Below are 18,326 nucleotides of genomic sequence, written 5' to 3' on the forward strand. Positions count from 1 at the left end.
AGACTCTCAGTTGAATTTTAACCAGGATGAATGTAGCCACCCTGGAGACAGAGCCTTGGAGTGGCTGGAATCAAGTAAAAGGAGATACACCCAGGCATGGGCAAACTTCGGCCCTCCAGGTGTTTTGGACTTCAACTCCTACAGTTCCTAACAGCCGGTAGGCTGTTAGGAATTGAAGTCCAAAACACCTGGAGGGCCGAAGTTTGCCCATGCCTGCAAAATCCTATTATTTTTTTACACAGAGGCAGTTCTCACTGTTATTAGGAGTCAGTTTCTAGTTTTACAAAGTCTTTAGGGGTTGAGTTTTTTTTTTTTTGCCAAAGAGTGCTGGTGCCTCACCAAACTTATAACTCCCAGGATTGTATAAAACTGAGCTATGGCCATTCAAGTGGTACCAAACCGCATTAATAATTCTTTAATATGCAGTAGTTGCACCCTAAGAAAACCCTGTGAAATTCCTGAGGTCACCATAAAGCAACAAGTGGTTGCACACACACACATATTGATATTTAAAATGGTCACTAATGCACACTCACAAAAAGAAAAATTGCACAAATTCTGTACAAAAGTGGCACATACTGATTTAAATGTAGACATAATTTAAACAGAATTAAACAATTTTTTCATGGTGAGTAAATGATGATTTCAGTTTCTACCACATCAGCTTCTACTCTCCGATGGCCCTTCCAGGCAGGCCCTATATCCCAGGATCTGATCCCATGTTTTCTGTTTATCATAGATTATCTGGCAGTACTGACTCATATCATCCAGTTTAAAGCAGACAACCTGGGATCAGATCCTGTGATATAGGGCCTCTCTGGAAGTGCCCTGAGGACTTCTTTCTTCTAAATTACTTCAAAGTATTTTTGATTTTCCGAAGCTGATAGTACTGCTTGTTCTTTCTGGGTGATGCTACTGACACTATGTAACAAGATTTGAAGAAAAAAAGTCTGTTCCTGGTTTGAAAGTGTTATTTCCTGTTTAATTATGTGGTACTTACTTTGAAAGAAGTCATTATACTCCAGAAGCTTCATTTTGGCGGCTGTCATTTTTTACCTTTTGTGCATAATTAATAAACCTTTTCCATGTTTTTTTATGATAGAACCAATGAGGAAATGACATCTATAACCCAGAAACAAAAATCATGATACATTGTGTAATCAATTACATACAATATCTATCTGTTTTTTAAAATAGAAGAAAATTGGTGTGTCCATGTGTTATTTTACTTAGCTCTGTGCTTAGCATTAGCCAGCTGTTCAGCTAGGAAGTAAACAAGGGCATCAGATTATAGATAAAGCACATTATATTTTCGAGGGACAGTGTGGGTGTTGGGTCAGGCTAGGACTGACAACAGATGTGGCTGCCCTCAATTTATAGGAGTGCAAATTACAAATCCCACCATGGCACTACCTTTTCTCTGAGGCAATGCTGACAGTAGCAGTGCTGCTGATAGGGTCTTCCATGTCAGACAGGCTTTTGCTGCAGAGTCAGGCAAAATGTGCCAAACAGGTGCTGGCCAACAGTAGGTGGATTTCTGTGACACTGGTGGACAATCTCTCAAAGACAACAGTAGTAGCATCAGACCTAGTGCTTGTTTGTATTGCAAATTCAAATGTATTTTATCATGAAAGTCCTATGATGAGACAATCCAAAATGAAAAGAGACAGTAAAAAAGATGGAATGCCCAGGTTGGAAGGCATTCCGCTACCAGAGAAGAACAAAGGACAAGGACATGTAGAGCTGCGATACACATATTAAACAGCTTGGTATCTTTCTTAGCTTGGGTAAGTTTCTAATTTTGTCTTCTGGCTTGGATAAGTCTTTTTGTCTCAAACTGGTCTTTAATTTCTGGCCTGATCTGGTGTTAAGTCTCCGTTTTACTGTATGTTGGATAAGTCTGTCTTTTTCTGGGCTTGAGTAAGTGTCTGTTTGTATCTGGGCTTGGTCAAATCACTGGTTCCATTTCTCTTTAGGCTGGCTTCTGTAAATCAATCTCTAGGCATGGGTAAGTCTGTCTAGATCTGGGTTTGCATAAGTCTTCATCTTGTGTTGGACAGATCTCTGTCTCTATCTGCATTTGGCTAAGTCTGTGTTTCCTTCTGGGCGTAAGTCTCTCGTTCTGTCTTCTGGGCTTGATTGCGTCCCTAATTGTATCTCAGTCTGGTCTCCAGTTTGATCTGGATTTGGGTAAACCCCAGTCTCTAAGCTTTGGTAAATCTGTCTGAAATTGGGTAAATCTCTATGTCTCTCACTATCTGAGATTGGGTAAGTCTCTCTGTCTGGGCTTGGGTAAGTCTGTCTCTCTGTTTCTATCTGTGCTTGGATGTGGGTGGAATACAACTCCCATCATCATCTGTCATTGAGTCACAAACCCTGCAGTATTATACGGTGGCCATAATTTGTGGAATTCACATTTCCGGAGAGCCGGCTTCAAATCTGCTTCTAATAAACATGCAGAGACTGAAAGCATTATCAGAAGTCAATGTATTGCTTTGCTTTGTTGACCAAGGCAAAATATCTGAGGAAATCTTCCAAATCTTACATAAGTCACAGTTACAAGCATGAACATTTTACAGACATTTGAAAGAATAGATATTTGCTGTGATCGGTGTAAATTGTGATCTTATTGGTTAATTTACAATTTGTGATTACTGCATTGTATGGCAGGAAATGTAATAAAGTTCTTATGGAAAGAACTTTATTACACGACAAGTGTGGAGAAGAGCAAACCACAGACCACTTACTACAATGCAGTCTGACCTTGTCACACGCACAATAGAGGATCTTCTTACAGCAACACCAGAAGCACTCAAGTGGCCAGCTACTGGTCAAAGGATATTTTGTATCATGCCAAGTTTTTAACTTTGTGTTTTTAAATACATTACAACTGTACTCTCGGGTCGCTTCTGACACGATAAATAAATAAACTTGGGAGGGCCGAAGTTTGCCCAGGCCTGTTCTACGGCGTAGTAGATGTTGTTTACACTGAAGCCAGCTTATCAAACTAAACAGTGACTTAGCTGAAACTCGCTCTAAGCCTCCTCAGAAATAAGCCCCCTTATGTAAGTCTCCCCTCCATACGACGGCCGGAAGTCGAAACAGGGAACGTCCCAAAGCGCTCGCTCGGCGTGTCAGGTGATGCCGGAAGTGACGCAATGCTGACGGCCCGGCAGGTGGGAGGAGGACCAATGGCCGAGAGCGGGCGCGGGACGGCGCTTGGGCGGTGAGTGGCGGGCGCGCGGAGGGGCCAAGTCGGGTGCCGGTTGCCATGGCAATGAGGCTCGCGCTTCCCTCAGAGAGAACGAGAGAGAGAGAAGAAGGGATCGGTGTCCCCGGGGTCTCTCCTTTTTCTCGGTCTCTCAGCAGCGTCGCCTCACCTTTGACACGGAAACCTGGCGACGTGGTCGGGCGGCGCAGGAAGGCCTCAGGAGGCATCTTCTGCCTGCACTGTAGAATGAACGCGGTTTGACAGCACTTTTGCTCCATGCTTTGGGATCCTGGGAGTTGTAGTTCGGTGAAGTACCGGCATTCTTTGGCAGAGAAGACTGAAGACCTTCTATAACTCCCATGATGCCATAGCATTGAGCCATGACAGTTGAAGTGCAGTCTAACAGCATTGATTCTACACCAGGCATGGGGAAACTTTGGACCTCCCTTTAGGTGTTTTGGACTTCAACTCCCACCATTCCTAACAGCCTGAGGCTGTTAGGAATGCTGGGTGTTGAAGTCCAAAACACCTGGAGGGAGGCCCAAAGTTTCCCCATATCTCTTATACAGTGTAGTTGCATCCGTTGTATATCTTACACTCTGTTCTTTGGTAAGATATGAGCAAAGCATAGAGCCCTTCCAGTGTAGTTGCACCCGTTGTATATCTTACACTCTGTTCTTTGGTAAGGACATATGAGCAAAGCAAGAGCCCTTCCAGACAGACCCTATATCGGAGGGTTGTTGTATGTTTTCTGGGCTGTATGGCCATGTTCTACAGCCCGGAAAACATACAACAACCCTGTGATCCCGGCCATGAAAGCCTTCAACAACAGACCCTATATCCCAGGATCCAGGTTAAAACTGGATTATATGAGTCCACACTGCCAGGTAATCTGGGATAAACAGAAAACTTGGGATCATTTTCTGGGATATAGGACCTGTCTGGAAGACCCCAAAATCCCTCAGCCCTATTGAGATGATGGATTATGTATGCCCTGTTAGGATCATAGCTCATCAGGGTATAGATTATGACCTGTTGGAACAGTGGTTCTCAACCTGTGGGTCCCCAGATGTTTTGGCCTTTAACTCTCAGAAGTCCTAACAGCTGGTAAATTGGCTGGGATTTGTGGGAGTTGTAGGCCAAAACACCTGGGGACCCACAGGTTGAGAACCACTGTGTTAGGATCGCAACCTAATGGGCAGCAGAGTTTCAGAGGTGTTCGTTGAGTTTATTTGGTTATGGATGATCACTGAGGACGTAGATATTTGGTTTCTATTCGATGCTTTCAGCAGAGAAAGATTCAAGCAGACTTCTTTAAAGGTAAGAAGTTTGTTTACTGATAACTTCATGTTTGTAAATACACTGGTACATTTCTTTGTCAGGTTAAGCTTTAAAACATTTCAGTTTGTATCATTAACTTTTAACCCTTAACAGTCTCTTCATAAACTTTGTTTTGTACAGCTCGCTTTAATAACAGTGTACTTTCAAAGAAAACATGAGCCTTAACAGTTTCTAGCTTCCTACACTGTCCTCTACACTCTAACAGACTAAGATACTCAAGGCTCAACTGACTTCTAACAAGCTCAAGACTCAACTGACTTCTAGCTCTCATCCTTTTAAAACTGAACATTCTAAACTGTCACTGAGTCAGTCACATGACCTGCAGCCCTCCCCCCCACTGCTTTAAGTACATAGGGATAAAGAAACTGCAAACCAGTAAGAAGACATATACTTCAAGATATAAAATGACACATATCAAAACAGACAAACATCAAATAGAGGAGGCTTGAGAAGGTTGCCATCTCCAACAGCCCCCCCCCATTTATTATCAGTTCCTCAGAATATACCATATTAATAATAATAATAATAATAATAATAATAATAATAATACTTTTGTGTAACCCACTCTATCTCCCCAGGGGGACTCAGGCAAACATTTAATGCCAATAACAGACAAACAACAAATAAACTCAAAAACAATAAAGAAGAACAAACACAATAGTAAACTTATTGTAACTAATCCAAAAAGTATCTACTTGAGTCTAATGCGCCACCAAATTTAATGCACACCTCAATTTTCAAAACCCTGAAACCCAAAAAAGTATTTATTACTATATTGTGCAAATCTAATGTGCACCCTAATTTTGGAAAGGTAATTTAGTAAAAAAAAAAAGATGAGCATTAGAATTGAATAGATGTGGTATTTGAGGAGTTTCCATGCGTAGAATACAGTTGGTCTACTGTTATCTATCCACAGACGACACCTCTATAAATGAAATCATCCATGGCATGAAAATAATTTTTATAAAAACATCCAAAAAGCACGCCTTGATTTGCCACTTTATACGAAGGACACCTCTTAATGTGACATTAATCTGCCTTATGGAATGCCTTGCCGCCCTATATGAGAGCCATGCGTGAGTTAGGGCCTTTTACCCTAGCACTCAAGACCTGGCTCTTTACTAGAGCTTTTGATCTAGGTTAATTTTATTAATATTTTTATGTATGTATTTTTATCCTTTACAATTTTATCTTGTAAATCGCCTAGAGCATCGTGGATGGAGGGCGATTAATAAGTTATTAAATGATGATGATGATGATGACATTGCGTATAATAGGACTTGGGTTTTCACATTTTAGTATCAGGGAATAAAACCTTAGCTGATACCAAGGGCTCCCAGTAGTAGGGTGGAAAGCAAGAAAACGGCACGTTTTGTTTCTGAATGATATACAGATATTTCACCTTGGACCAGGCATGGGCAAATTCCATCCCTCCAGGTGTTTTGGACTTCAACTCCCACAATTCCCAACAGCCTGGCTATTAGGAATTGTGGGAGTTGAAGTCCAAAACATTTGGAGGGGCGAAGTTTGCCCATGCCTGTCTTAGACAGTACACTACTTCTTTCATAATGGCAGAAAAGGGAATACTTTTTGAAAGAATATATCTTGCTTATGGGTGTTCTTATGCTGATTAAAGCTAATGGCAATTGAAATACATTATTTGAAGGACCATATGTTTCCCGCATGTGTATTACACAGTGAAGGGAGGCACGTTGCATTCCAGATCAGATTAACAGATAAATTAGGTCTGAGCCCACCTTTTCCTGAAGTTTATCTTACTTTCATTTTCTGACACTATTCAAACAATTTGCATTAGCATTGGTCTATTTCCTTCACTCTGGTAAGTCATTTCACTGTAGTAGTAGTAGTAGTAGTAGTAATAATAATAATAATAATAATAATAATAATAATTTTAACCGCCTCTACCTGCGCTCGAGGTATACTTCATATACTACAACAAATTTAGTACTTCTATATTTATTCAAGTTTGGATATTGTATGTGTAAAGGAATGCTGCATTTTATATAGTTTTTAGAATAGAGTCATACTAAGTATTTTGGTTAATGTTTACTGTTGAGCTGAGCTACTTTGGTTGACATTAGCACATAACAATTGACTTTAAAAACATTCATAATCTGCTTTTACATGTATTCTTGCCATGTCATATGTGGAGTACTTTTGGTTGGCCAGGGAGGGATATTTTTGGTAACAGAGGAATGTTGGTTTCTTTTAGTTTTTTTAGAATGTGCTTTCATAATTGTTTAATGTCAGTGATTTCTGCATCATAAAAATAGGCCTTACAGGCCTGAGATCATAGAACCATAGTTTTCAAGGTTTGTGCTGAAAGAGAGTGCAGCATGTTGGGAGGAAAACTGCATATTATTATCTAGTGTGAGAGGAGCAGATAATGTCTACCAAAAGTGGTGTGGTAGAGTGGTGTGATGAAACACACTGTTTTGTCAGGTTTCACTACCTCAGAATTATGTGAATGGTATAAGCATTTGGCTGTTTTGGGCAAATCACTCTTTACAGCAAACAAATAAGTATGCATTTGGTTTCAGAATGGTGGAATGACACTTCTTGTTTTGTTTTTTTAATAAGCTTCAACAATTTGATGCCATAGATGTTTGTAGTAGTGATGGAGCACTGAGTATCTTGTCTCAGCATTAAACACTGTCCAGTATGAAGCTAGGATGAGAAATTCCTCCTACATGTTATGAGCCAGTTGTAATATAACCTACCAGATTTCCAGCAAATTGATTTAAAATCGGGGAATTGGATGAGACCCCATGGGCCATTGAGTTCAATGTAGGATCCTCAACTAAAGCATATTCAGCAGGTGACTGCCCAGCCTCTTTTTGAAGGTGTCCAGAGAAGGAGATCACATTACTTCTCTAGACAGCCGTTTTCATTGTTGAACTACTCTTACTATCAATGTGCATCTTCTAATGTTCAATAGAATCTACACTTCTGTAACTTAACCATTTGGGCAGCAAAGAACAAACTTGCCCCTCCTCTCTGCGACAGCCCTTGAGGTATTTAAAGAGTAGTTACCTCTTTTACATATTACTCTATATAATAGTTCAAAACTCCCGTACTATCCGTTAATGGTAGGAGTTGTTTAAATTTGTACCATTTTCTTTTTAGTGATTTTATACTGTTTTCCTCAAGGACTTACCTTAATGTTATATACAGTGGAGCTCCCGATGGCACAGGGTGTTAAACCGCTGAACTGCTGAACTTGCTGACTGAAAAGTTAGCGGTTCGAATCTGGGGAGCGGGGTGAGCTCCCACTGTTAGCCCCAGCTTCTGCCAACCTAGCAGTTCTAAAACAGTCAAATGTGAGTAAATAAATAGGTTTACCTTCTTCCAGGAAGGTAATGGCGCTCCATGCAGTCATGCCTGCCACATGACCTTGGAGGTGTCTACGGACAATGCCAGCTTTTTTGGCTTAGAAATGGAGATGAGTACCGACCCTCAGAGTCGGACACAACTAGATTTAATGTCAGGGGAAAACCTTTACCTTACTGATATACAGAGTTCAGATTGGTCATAAGAACATTCCTAGGACTTAGTAAGGTGCAAATGAGTTGTTTGTTTGATTCACATCAAGATCTTTTGTATAAATCTAGTTAGAAAACAAAAAATGTGCAAATAAATGTACATAAGTGGTAACATTTTTTTCTAGCTTACTAAAATTCAGATTTTGGGGAAGAGCATCAGACCAACCCATCAGGAATACATGGATAATTAAAGCTTCCAGAAATGAACCAGAAATTGTTACTCTTGCACTGGAATCCACAATTTGAGGATGGTAAGTGGTTAGTTTGTTCTATTCAATGTTTCAGAGACAATACTGCAAACTTATGAAACTATCTTTAAAAGCTTGTTGTATTGTTGCTGTTGTCACTGATGTTAGGATTAGGAGTACTGTATAATTTATTAAGGTGATAGACTTCATACCGATATTTGTTTGTAGGGTGTATGCAACCATTATGGGGGAGGAGAAGAACAGATAGTGATGCTGCTCTGTTAAGTATATTTCTGAACAGCATTACTGGAACTAACTAAAATTTTATCAAATAATAAGCAAGCTGTCAAGTTTCCCAGAAATGTCCTTTGTACTAAAAGGGTATTAGAAATTACAAATAAATAAAAATATAGTAAGAGCATAGGAATACAATTTTTAAAAATATTTTGATAAATAGTAAATGTCCACAATCTGGAGTTTGTAAGTTAGGGAACAGGAAATTATAAGTAGAAATGTGGCAAAATTCTAGTCATATTTTATTAAATCACAGACCACCTACTACAATGCAGTCTGAGCCCTGCCACATGCACAATGGAGGACTTTCTTATAGCAACACCAGAGGCACTCTTAGTAGCCAGTTTCTGGTCAAAGGACATTTAGTATAATGCCAAGTGTTTTTAACTTTGTTTGTGTGTTCAAATACAATTGTAAATTGTAGGGGTGATACGGAAACATGATGTATATATTCAGTTTTATCATATTTATTTACAGTATTGTTGTAAGTGTTTTTTTAAACTTACTATATGGAGTGTAATCATGTTTTATCAAGACTTTTTGTTTGGTTTGGTACTGTGATATGGCCTAAGAGCTAATCAATAAATTTACTACCTTTAAAATACATTACAACTTGTACCCTCCTACTACAATGCAGTCTGAGCCCTGCCACATGCACAATGGAGGACCTTCTAATAGCAATACCAGAGGCACTCCTAAGTAGCCAGCTACTGGCTCTGGAGTCTCCTTCTCTGGAGGTTTTTGAACTGAGATTGGATGGCTATCTATTGTGGGGTGGGGGGTTGACTGAAGGGGACTGGGCTGGATGCCCTTTGCGGGTCTCTGGAATTTCCTCCTCTGGAGGTTTTTGAACTGAGACTAGATGGTTATATCTTGTGGAGGGGGGGGGGGTGATTGACTGGGTTTTTTTCTAGGCTGAAGGGGGTTGGGCTGGATGCCCTCTGGGGGGGTGTCTCCTTTCTTCTCTCTCCCCCCCCCCCCCACTGTGACTGGAACTGCTGGGTGGGGTAGATTGCTGAGGAGAACAAGGAGGAGAAAAATGGCGACTAACATGGGGCCTTGGGCTTGGCGCTGCCCGAGTGGTGACTGCTGCTGTTTCTCCCACTGACAATTCCAGGGGCTGTCAACACACAATTTGGATTGTGCAGATGGAGCATTTTTTATATGACACACTGGTGACCAGCAGCCGACACACCAGTGTGTCATGACACACACAGTTTAGAAAGCTCTGATACCTATGTATAACTTCTATTAAATATTTTCCAAAAAATAGTAAAATATTTGAATAAAAAAAGAGATAGAGATATAATATAGAAGTAGATATGTAATATAGGTATAGAAAGATAAAGAAAAGAACATATTGATTTTCTACTTTTACATGTATGTGATACGTTGATACTGCACTGCACACAACTTCTATTAGTCAAATAATTGTCAAAACCAGAAGTTGTCAAATGGTTTTCTTTTTTCTGCATCTGTGTGTGTGTGTGTGTGTCAGCAGTAATTCAAATCTTACACATTGCTCATTTATATTATTATGCAAGGGAATTTGTAGGTTAATAGTGATGCATCTATTAACTGCTTTCTTCCTCATTAAATAAAATACAAGCCTTTTCGAAGACTGCATCTTATTGAAGTCTGAGAAATTTATCCAATTTATATATATTCTTTAGCATAAAAAATCCAAATATTAATTCCAGGCTTGTGCCTTGAGGAAAAATTGCATCACATGTTTTGCATAATTTTGCTTCTGAATTTTAGGTTTCCAATAATTTTTGGTAAGGCAAAATTTGTGTTCAAAGGCAAACAATACAAATTATGGCTGAATGGTGGTTTGGATCAGATTTGTTAGGCAGCTTTGTGATATTCCAAAGGTTGTCAAGACAATATTAGGATAAGAAGTGAAAAGTAAGATTTTTAGGAGGCCATGTTTTATGCTGAATCTGAGATTATGTGAATGTAAATATGTGAATAAAATGGCTGCTATCGAAATGGATGAATTTACAGTTATTTGAATATCTTATTTAATCATTTTTTAAAAAATAAGGTCTACATGTGAAAAATACATGAACAAAATAGTGTGCTTGCTTTTGTTCCATTTTATGAATAATGCGTATTTGTATAATGATGACTTCCTTGTTTTAGTTGTGGTTATCTGTATGATTTAGAATGGTGGTTCTCAACCTGGGGTCCCCAGATGGTTTTGGCTTTCAACTCCCAGAAATCCTAACAGCTGGTAAACTCGCTGGGATTTCTGGGAGTTGGAGGCCAAAAACATCTGAGGACCCCAGGTTGAGAACCACTGATTTAGAACTTTGGTTTTCCAAGTTGTAAATTGCACAGAGAGCTTCCATTGATACTCCCTACTCCAGACATGTGCAGGGGACAGAAATGTGCATGGAGTTGTAGGTAGTACACTTGTGCATGCTCTCATTTCTTGCGGACAGACCTTAGGAGTTTTATGAACCACCACATAGGGCTTCTGCTTCTTCAATGTTAAGCGGTCAGTATAGATGTGTCCCCAGTCAAGAAAGCCCTGTGATTGGGTTGCCTTAGGGTCAACATAAGTTGGGAATGTCTTGAAGGCACAACAACAGGCTTAATTCGATCTAGGATTATCAGAAAACTAGTGGGTAATGTGAAGAGAGAAGGTGAAATGCTTCACTTTATGAACCATGCTGTGAAAACTGTAAATAAAAAAGTTACTTGTTTATATTCTACTGAAGATAAAGCTGAGTTTTACAAAAATGATGAGAAAACATAGATTTGAAATGGATACTACAATATTTGATTCTGTTAGGAAGTTCTATAAGAACCCAGGATTCTTAATATAGAGCTGGCTTCTCACAATTTCCTTTGTCCCAGTTAAGTCAAGAGCTATCACAGTTGTCAAGAGTGTCACTATATGTGGGTGTTGTCAGGCTCTCTATCCAAGCAAAACATTTGCTGAAACTTTGGTGACAGAAAAATATACAAAAATAACATACTGCTGAACATTAACTTTTTATAGATTTTCTAATATCTTCAACAACCTGCCACCTTTTGTTTGAAGGTTTTTCTAGTGAAATGCCAGTGTCTGTTGCCTCAGGCTCCCATTCAGAAAGAAGATAAAATTATAGCTAAAAGTCTTCCATAGTCTAATTTTCTTCTAGAATTGCCAGGTTCAATATTTCGCAAACTAATGTGCTTTTAATAGTTGCACAAAAAGAGGAATTCCATACTACCTTTAGGCAAGTGTAGCTCCAGCTGCCACGGTGTAATCTAGTTCATAGTTACATAAAAGGCTTATATAAACAGGGATTTATTTAAAAGACAGAAAAAGTTACAGAATGGAGCACAGATCGAAATGCAGAGTTATTTAGTCATCCTCTGTAATATCACAGTTATGGTTACTAGATATTGAAAATGAAAGAATGTTTTTTGCTCTCAGTAGCTGTGTACACAAGAGAATCATGCCAAATTTACATCTTCCATTGGAACTTTGTACTAATGAAAATGCATCAAGATATATCAATTAAAAAAAGTGTATACAGCTCTGTATCTAGAGATCTCAAGGCAACATACAATAAATCTAATCTAACAAATTTAAAACGGTAAATAAAAAATAAATTTAAAAAGCTAAAACATTAAAAGGAAACCATTGTATAGTGGGCCTCTAGAGCCATGGTGTCCAGAAACAGTTTTGGCTGAAATATTAGAATGCAGGTACTAAATCTAAAGCCATTTTGGCAATTGGTGTCTTTGAGAGGTTTAAATCATTTTCTAATGCTTTAGATAAGAAAAGAAAAGATAACTCCTTCTGGAAAAGATAAAGGTCTTTCATTCTTTGGTAGCTGTCTTTTTACTTTTACAAATCACAGTATAAATTGCAAGAATATAGACCCTGAAAGCCTAACCATAATCCTATTAAAAAGGTTCAAATTCTTCTAAGAATAAAGGAAATCACAAATAATCACTCAATGACCATGGCCAGGTGCGCATGGAGGCAAGGCTTCTACAATTTTTTCACTGCTGGGCATGTATATTCTCAGGTGCCTGGTTTCTGAGGATTACACTATAGATTTGGCCAGTATTTCAGTCTAGAACATCCAATTTCTCAGGTCGAAAAGATGTTTTTATACTATAAACCAATTATTTCAAATCAGCCAGTGGCGTATGGTCAATTTTTAAAGGATTTTATTTAATACTGATCCTGGTTTCCAAGAGGACGATTGGTGAGTGATACTAAATTCTAGAATGTTGAACTGACAAAATCCATATGGAAATACTTCATATTACCATTCTGTGCACTTAATTCTTGCTAATTGGCATCTTTTGACCTAATAGAAAGCTATGTATTCCACTCACCCGAGGTTTCTTAGATTCTCTTATCAATGTCTGTATTTTCAGTACAGAGTGCTACTTTTTAACTGTCCTCAGCATCCTGTGCAGTAATTACAACATCTGGTAACTTGTACCTACACATTGAAGTTAGAGCTTGCCATTGTAAAACCCACTGAAATCACCTCAGGCCACTTCAGGATTTTTGGCCATGCCACTTGAGCTCATGGTAGCATGACAGATTGGATTACTTTGCCATGGGTTTTTCTGAGAATGCTTGCAGTGCCCCTTGCTTCTTGAGTACAATGTTGTGAAACAAAGGCACCTATTAGTACTTTTTTCCCCTATGATGTTGGCTTGATGCCAGTCTGTTCCAAGGCAAGCCTGTATGTCACCCCATGGTAGCACAGGGATATTGGTTTTGGTCCAGATATAAAAGCTTCATCAGTTGTTTGAAGCTGTGAGCAGTTGAGTCAAAATTCCAAAGAGTTCCTTCTTCAGATCCAGCAAAAGATGTCTTAATATGTACAGACTGTACATTATCACACTAGAGCTGAAAGAGTAGGCAAAGAGTATGCATCCTATCTGAAATTCTGTGGCTGCTTCCTACAGAATTCTGGGAATTGTAGTTTACTGAGACCCAGGACCTCTCCGGACGAGTATTTTAAAGGCACCTCCTCTAAACTACAAGCCCTAGAATTCTGTTGGAGGCTGTCACAGGTTTTTAGATGGGATGCATACTCTAAGCTCTAGTGTGATACTGGCCATGTGTCTGTAGGAACTCAGATGAATTATTGGGGAGGGGTTTCTGCTCTTGCTCTCTCATGAAGGAAGCAGATCTTTTAATAAAGATCTTTTTAATCTTTTTGGGGAAAATTCATTAAATTTAGGCAGAATATATTAAGGACTGGCTCAGTTTCAGAGTTGGTTGGTTGAGCAGGCAGTATCTGGCAAGGAGGAATTGAATTTAAACTTTAACATGTTTCACAAGTTTGTTCAGAGCTTTGGAAATTCAGTGGTAGATGTTCACAGAAGAATTGCATATTGTTAAACTTTGTGTCCCAGTTTTAGATACTGGGAATATAGTAGTCCAAAGCCAAGACCCTAGACCAGGCCTGCACAACCTGTGTTTCTTCAGGTGTTTTGACCTCCAACTCCCAGAAGTCCAAGTTAGCTTGTGCTATGGTCAGGAATTCTGGGAGCTGAAGTCCAAAACTCTTGGAGGGACACAGGTTGTATAGTTGCCTTAGACTGTTAGAGGGAGTGTGTTACATATTCCTTCTGATTTCCCTACTGATGAGGGTCCTTGTTGAAGATAGAAAGGACAGAGGAGATCATCATGGCTCTTTGGCAGTCTTGAGCCTGATTCTCTTTTTGATGAGTATGACAACTCAGATAGTTTGGAGCAGGGGTTCTCAAACTATGGCCTGCAGGCCACATGCGGCCTGCTGAAAACATTTATTCGGCCTGCTGGGTGTTTTTGCCGCTGCTGCCTGTCCTGTGGGTTTGTCCCTACGGCTGTGAGGTTTGTCCCCGTTTCAGCAGCTCCCTCTTCGTCCACTGAGGAAAGCTCATGCGGTGCGAAGGAGAAGGAGGGAAAGGCCTGTTGATAGTTTTTTTTAAAACTACAATCCGGCCCTTCAACGATCTGAGGGACAGTGAACTGGCCTCCTGTTTAAAAAGTTTGAGGACCTCTGGTTTGGTGCATCAAAGTGAGGGCAGACCTGTTAACTTATAAAGGACTCTTGTAACCCAGAGCCAGGTTAGCTACAGCAGCATGTCTGAAAGTTTGTTTAGTTTTATTTAGAGCACTCAAACCCTTCAGCTAAAAATGTGCGCCAGAGTGGCTTAAAAATGGTTGACTTAACAGTTTCCTGCCCTCAACCTTACGATCTAAAAGAGCACAAAACACAAAGAGAAATGGATGACAGAAGAAAAGGGGTGTTTCAGTATAACTCTTTAGAAGTCAAAGAGTATAATAATGAAATGAAAAATAGTCTCACCAAACATCTATTCACAAGGAAACAAAAATATATAGATTCCATGGTTTCTCTTGTATTCTTTGATTTCTCTTGTAAGTATGCTGAACTCAACCTTTGAGTACTAAGAGAGATAAGTCATTATCAGCTAGCAGTTGAAATAACAAACCCTCCCACCTTCTGAGCTGAACAGAAACTCCCCAAAGCTTCTGAGGTCAGAGTAAATGTGTACAAATGTTATCCAAGTTGGCCTTGATGGGGACAAAGTTTATTCAGTGTAGAGATCCATTGCTACATAATATTTTGAACTGTTTTATGTATCCTAGCAATGTACAGTGAGTATTTTTATCATAATACTTAGTTTTTTTTTTAACTCTCTCGATTATCTGTCTAGATTGATATGCAGATTCAGCCATCAGACAGAATGAGCTATAAACAGCCATCATGTTTTTATTGTGAAGGGAGATTTATTTTCCAAGAGAAATCTCAGTAATTAACTATGAGATCTTCTTGCCAGAACAGGAAGAATACATGTTGATAGTTCTAGATTTACATTTCCTTCTTACTTGGTAAAGGTTTTATAATCCTCTTGATTTTGTCTTGTGTTTTACCAAACATATTACCATTTGTAAGCATTTATATTTATACTGAACTATTTAAAATTTGTCTACTGTGGATCTTCTATTTTCTGTTCAGTACATTTTTGTATAGCATTCTTTATTTAATTATACATATCTATGTTTCAACCTTGACTCAAGCAGCAAAATATTATTTATTGATGTGGGGTAATCCTGTACTTTTTATGTACACCTTTTCAACTAGTACAAATAAAATTTTAATTCTGAGAAATCATAAATTAATTTACACATTTTTATCTTTTTAAGGTTATTTTTCAAAATTTACTACATATTTTTCATCTTAGATGGTCAGTTCTTCTCTGTCTGAACTGTTTTGGTTTGAGTTCAGTTTGCTGTCTTAAAACTATATGTTTCAAAGCACCTTACCAGATATACTGTTCTGAGTACCTTGTATATGTATGGGATCTTCTAAACTTTTGAGATAATTCATCTTAGAATGCAATCAGAAACTAACATCTACATCAAGCTATACAAAGAAGAGTTTTATTTAAAACATATATAAAGGTTATATTGCATATAGTAGAGCTTCATGAATGACCGTCAGTGAGTAACACAAATAGCTAGCAGGTGTAAAACAGTTATTTCTGGATGGGTAGTATTTATTTACTCAAAAGAAGTAAACTTACATGGCAAAGAGAACTCGCAGGATTCAGGAAGTTAATGTGTCCTTCTCAGACCATTTAAGTATTTTGGGCCAAGCTGTTTGAGTTCATGGTATCATATAGAGCTTTTCTGAGAACTTTTGCAATGCCTCTTCTTTAAACAGAGGCTAGATGGCCATCTATCAGGAGTGTTTTCACTGTATATTTCTGCATGGTAGGAAGTCAGACAGAATGGCCTTTCCAACTCTGATTTTATGATGCTGTAGTGACTTTAGAGGTTTGGATTAAGATTGCAAGAGGTGGCAGGGTTTGAGGCTATGTTCTGAGGTTCACGTGGGCTAAGGGAGGAGAAGGGGAAAGAGTGAAACTGAAGGTTCACAAATAGTGAGGGAATAATAATAATAATAATAATAATAATAATAATAATAATAATAATAACTTTATTTTTATACCCCGCCTCTATCTCCCCAAAGTGGACTCAGGGCTGATTACATGGGGCCAAGCCCGAATAAAAACAATAGCAATATAAAACACAACAATAGACAAAAAACATGCACAATTATAAAATTTAAACATTAACCAATAAAAACAAATGACAAGAACTAATAAAAACATGGATTAAAACGGAGAGGTTGTAAAAGTAGACTGGGTAAGATGCACCATATAAATATTGTAGGGAAGCTAATAAATATATTTCATGACACAGAAGAAAAGGTGAAGAAAGAGATTTAGGAGCTGCTACCACACAGATAAAAGTTTCCCTGAAAAATGAATTTAAAGTGGATAAAGATGACTGTATCTGAAGATGGGCTGAGCGATGCCGTAGGCCTGGTGGATCAGTGAAAAGAAAAGCAGAATAAATGAACTTAAAGCCCTTTAGGAAAGAGAAAAAAAGCTAACAAGATTTTCTGTTCGATATTTTGGATGCTGGCTGTTTGAGAAAACTAGTGGGTAATTTTAGGTAATCCTAGAGTCTCATTCTTCAGTGGATTCATCTTAAAAGCGAGCTACTTAGATCCAAGCAGGAGACATGAGACTTTGAACAGTGAAGGAAGTAGGATGCAGACCCTGTTCTATCACAAAATTAGCTTTGTGTTTAACAGATATTATGCTGGTCTTGTATCCACAGATATTTATATGGTGGAAAAAAATGCTGAAGTTTTGCCTTTCCTCTGCCAAGCTTTCACACCTCAAATGTTATCTTAATGATCTTGCATCATTTTGCCAATGCAGTCATGAGTACAAAAGAATAGCTATAACTCAACTGAGCTTTTTTATAAATCGTGTCAGAAGCGACTTGAGAACATTCTGGTGTGAGAGAATTGGCTGTCTACAGAGGCGTTGTCCAGGGGATGCCCGGATGTGTTAGCTGTGAGGCTTCTCTCATGTCCCCACAAACTAGAGCTGACAAACAGGAGCTCGCCCTGTCTCACAGATTAGAACCAGCAAACTTCAGGTCAGCAAGTCAGTAGTTCAGCTGGCACAAGAGTTTAACCCATTACACCACCACTGCTCCTGCTGCTCACTGAGCTAAGATGGAAGAAATCATTGTTGAATTCTATTAAATGAGAAAAATGTGGAGCTGATACCCATGCATCAAAGGCTATTATCCTATCAGTGTGAGTTTCCTGTCTGTAAGGCAGGAAACTTTACTTTTATACCCCGCCTCTATCTCCCCAAAGGGGACTCAGGGCTGCTTACATGGGGCCAAGCCCGAATAAAAACAATAGCAATATAAAACACAACAATAGACAAAAAACATGCACAATTATAAAATTTAAACATTAGCCAATAAAAACAAATGACAAGAACTAATAAAAACATGGATTAGGTTTACCAGGTGCAGAATTTCTGAATGGGGTGCCCAGTTATGCTGTCGGCTGTACCTCAGCGAAGGCCATATCATGAACTTGTGTTGATTGTAATTTATTCCACAAACATGTAAAAACTGCTTATCTAAATTTAAAGCTTTTCTGTGTAAGCAAATCCTATCTACTTCAGACAAGTCCATCAATACAAGCTATGGATCATTCTCACCTTAATCTTCTTTGGATCCAACTGCCACAACTTCATCAGTCTTATCAGGTAGTAAAAGGTCTCTCCAGCAGTTCTGAGAAGTCCAGGGATGGTCTCAAATGTCCTGTGTTCAACTCTGCCATTCAATCTAAGACTTCTTCTGTACCAGTGTGA

General features: G+C 38.8%; 1 protein-coding gene across 5 annotated transcripts in view; it reads left to right on the top strand.

The window, feature by feature from the left end:
- Positions 1-3,091: 3,091 nt before the first annotated feature.
- Positions 3,092-18,326, top strand: part of map3k13 (mitogen-activated protein kinase kinase kinase 13) — a 53,999-nt gene continuing 38,764 nt past the window's right edge. For 4 of the 5 annotated variants that reach the window (XM_008106411.3, XM_008106413.3, XM_008106412.3 and 1 more), the window contains exons 1-2: positions 3,092-3,226; positions 8,241-8,366. The gene's annotated coding sequence lies outside the window, so the exon portion shown is untranslated. Of the gene's footprint in view, positions 3,227-3,739; positions 4,532-8,240; positions 8,367-18,326 lie in introns of those variants that run through there. The other variant, XM_062976466.1, reaches the window with a different exon arrangement.

This window comes from Anolis carolinensis, chromosome 3 (assembly GCF_035594765.1).
Source record: "Anolis carolinensis isolate JA03-04 chromosome 3, rAnoCar3.1.pri, whole genome shotgun sequence".
NCBI classification, from domain to species: domain Eukaryota; kingdom Metazoa; phylum Chordata; class Lepidosauria; order Squamata; family Dactyloidae; genus Anolis; species Anolis carolinensis.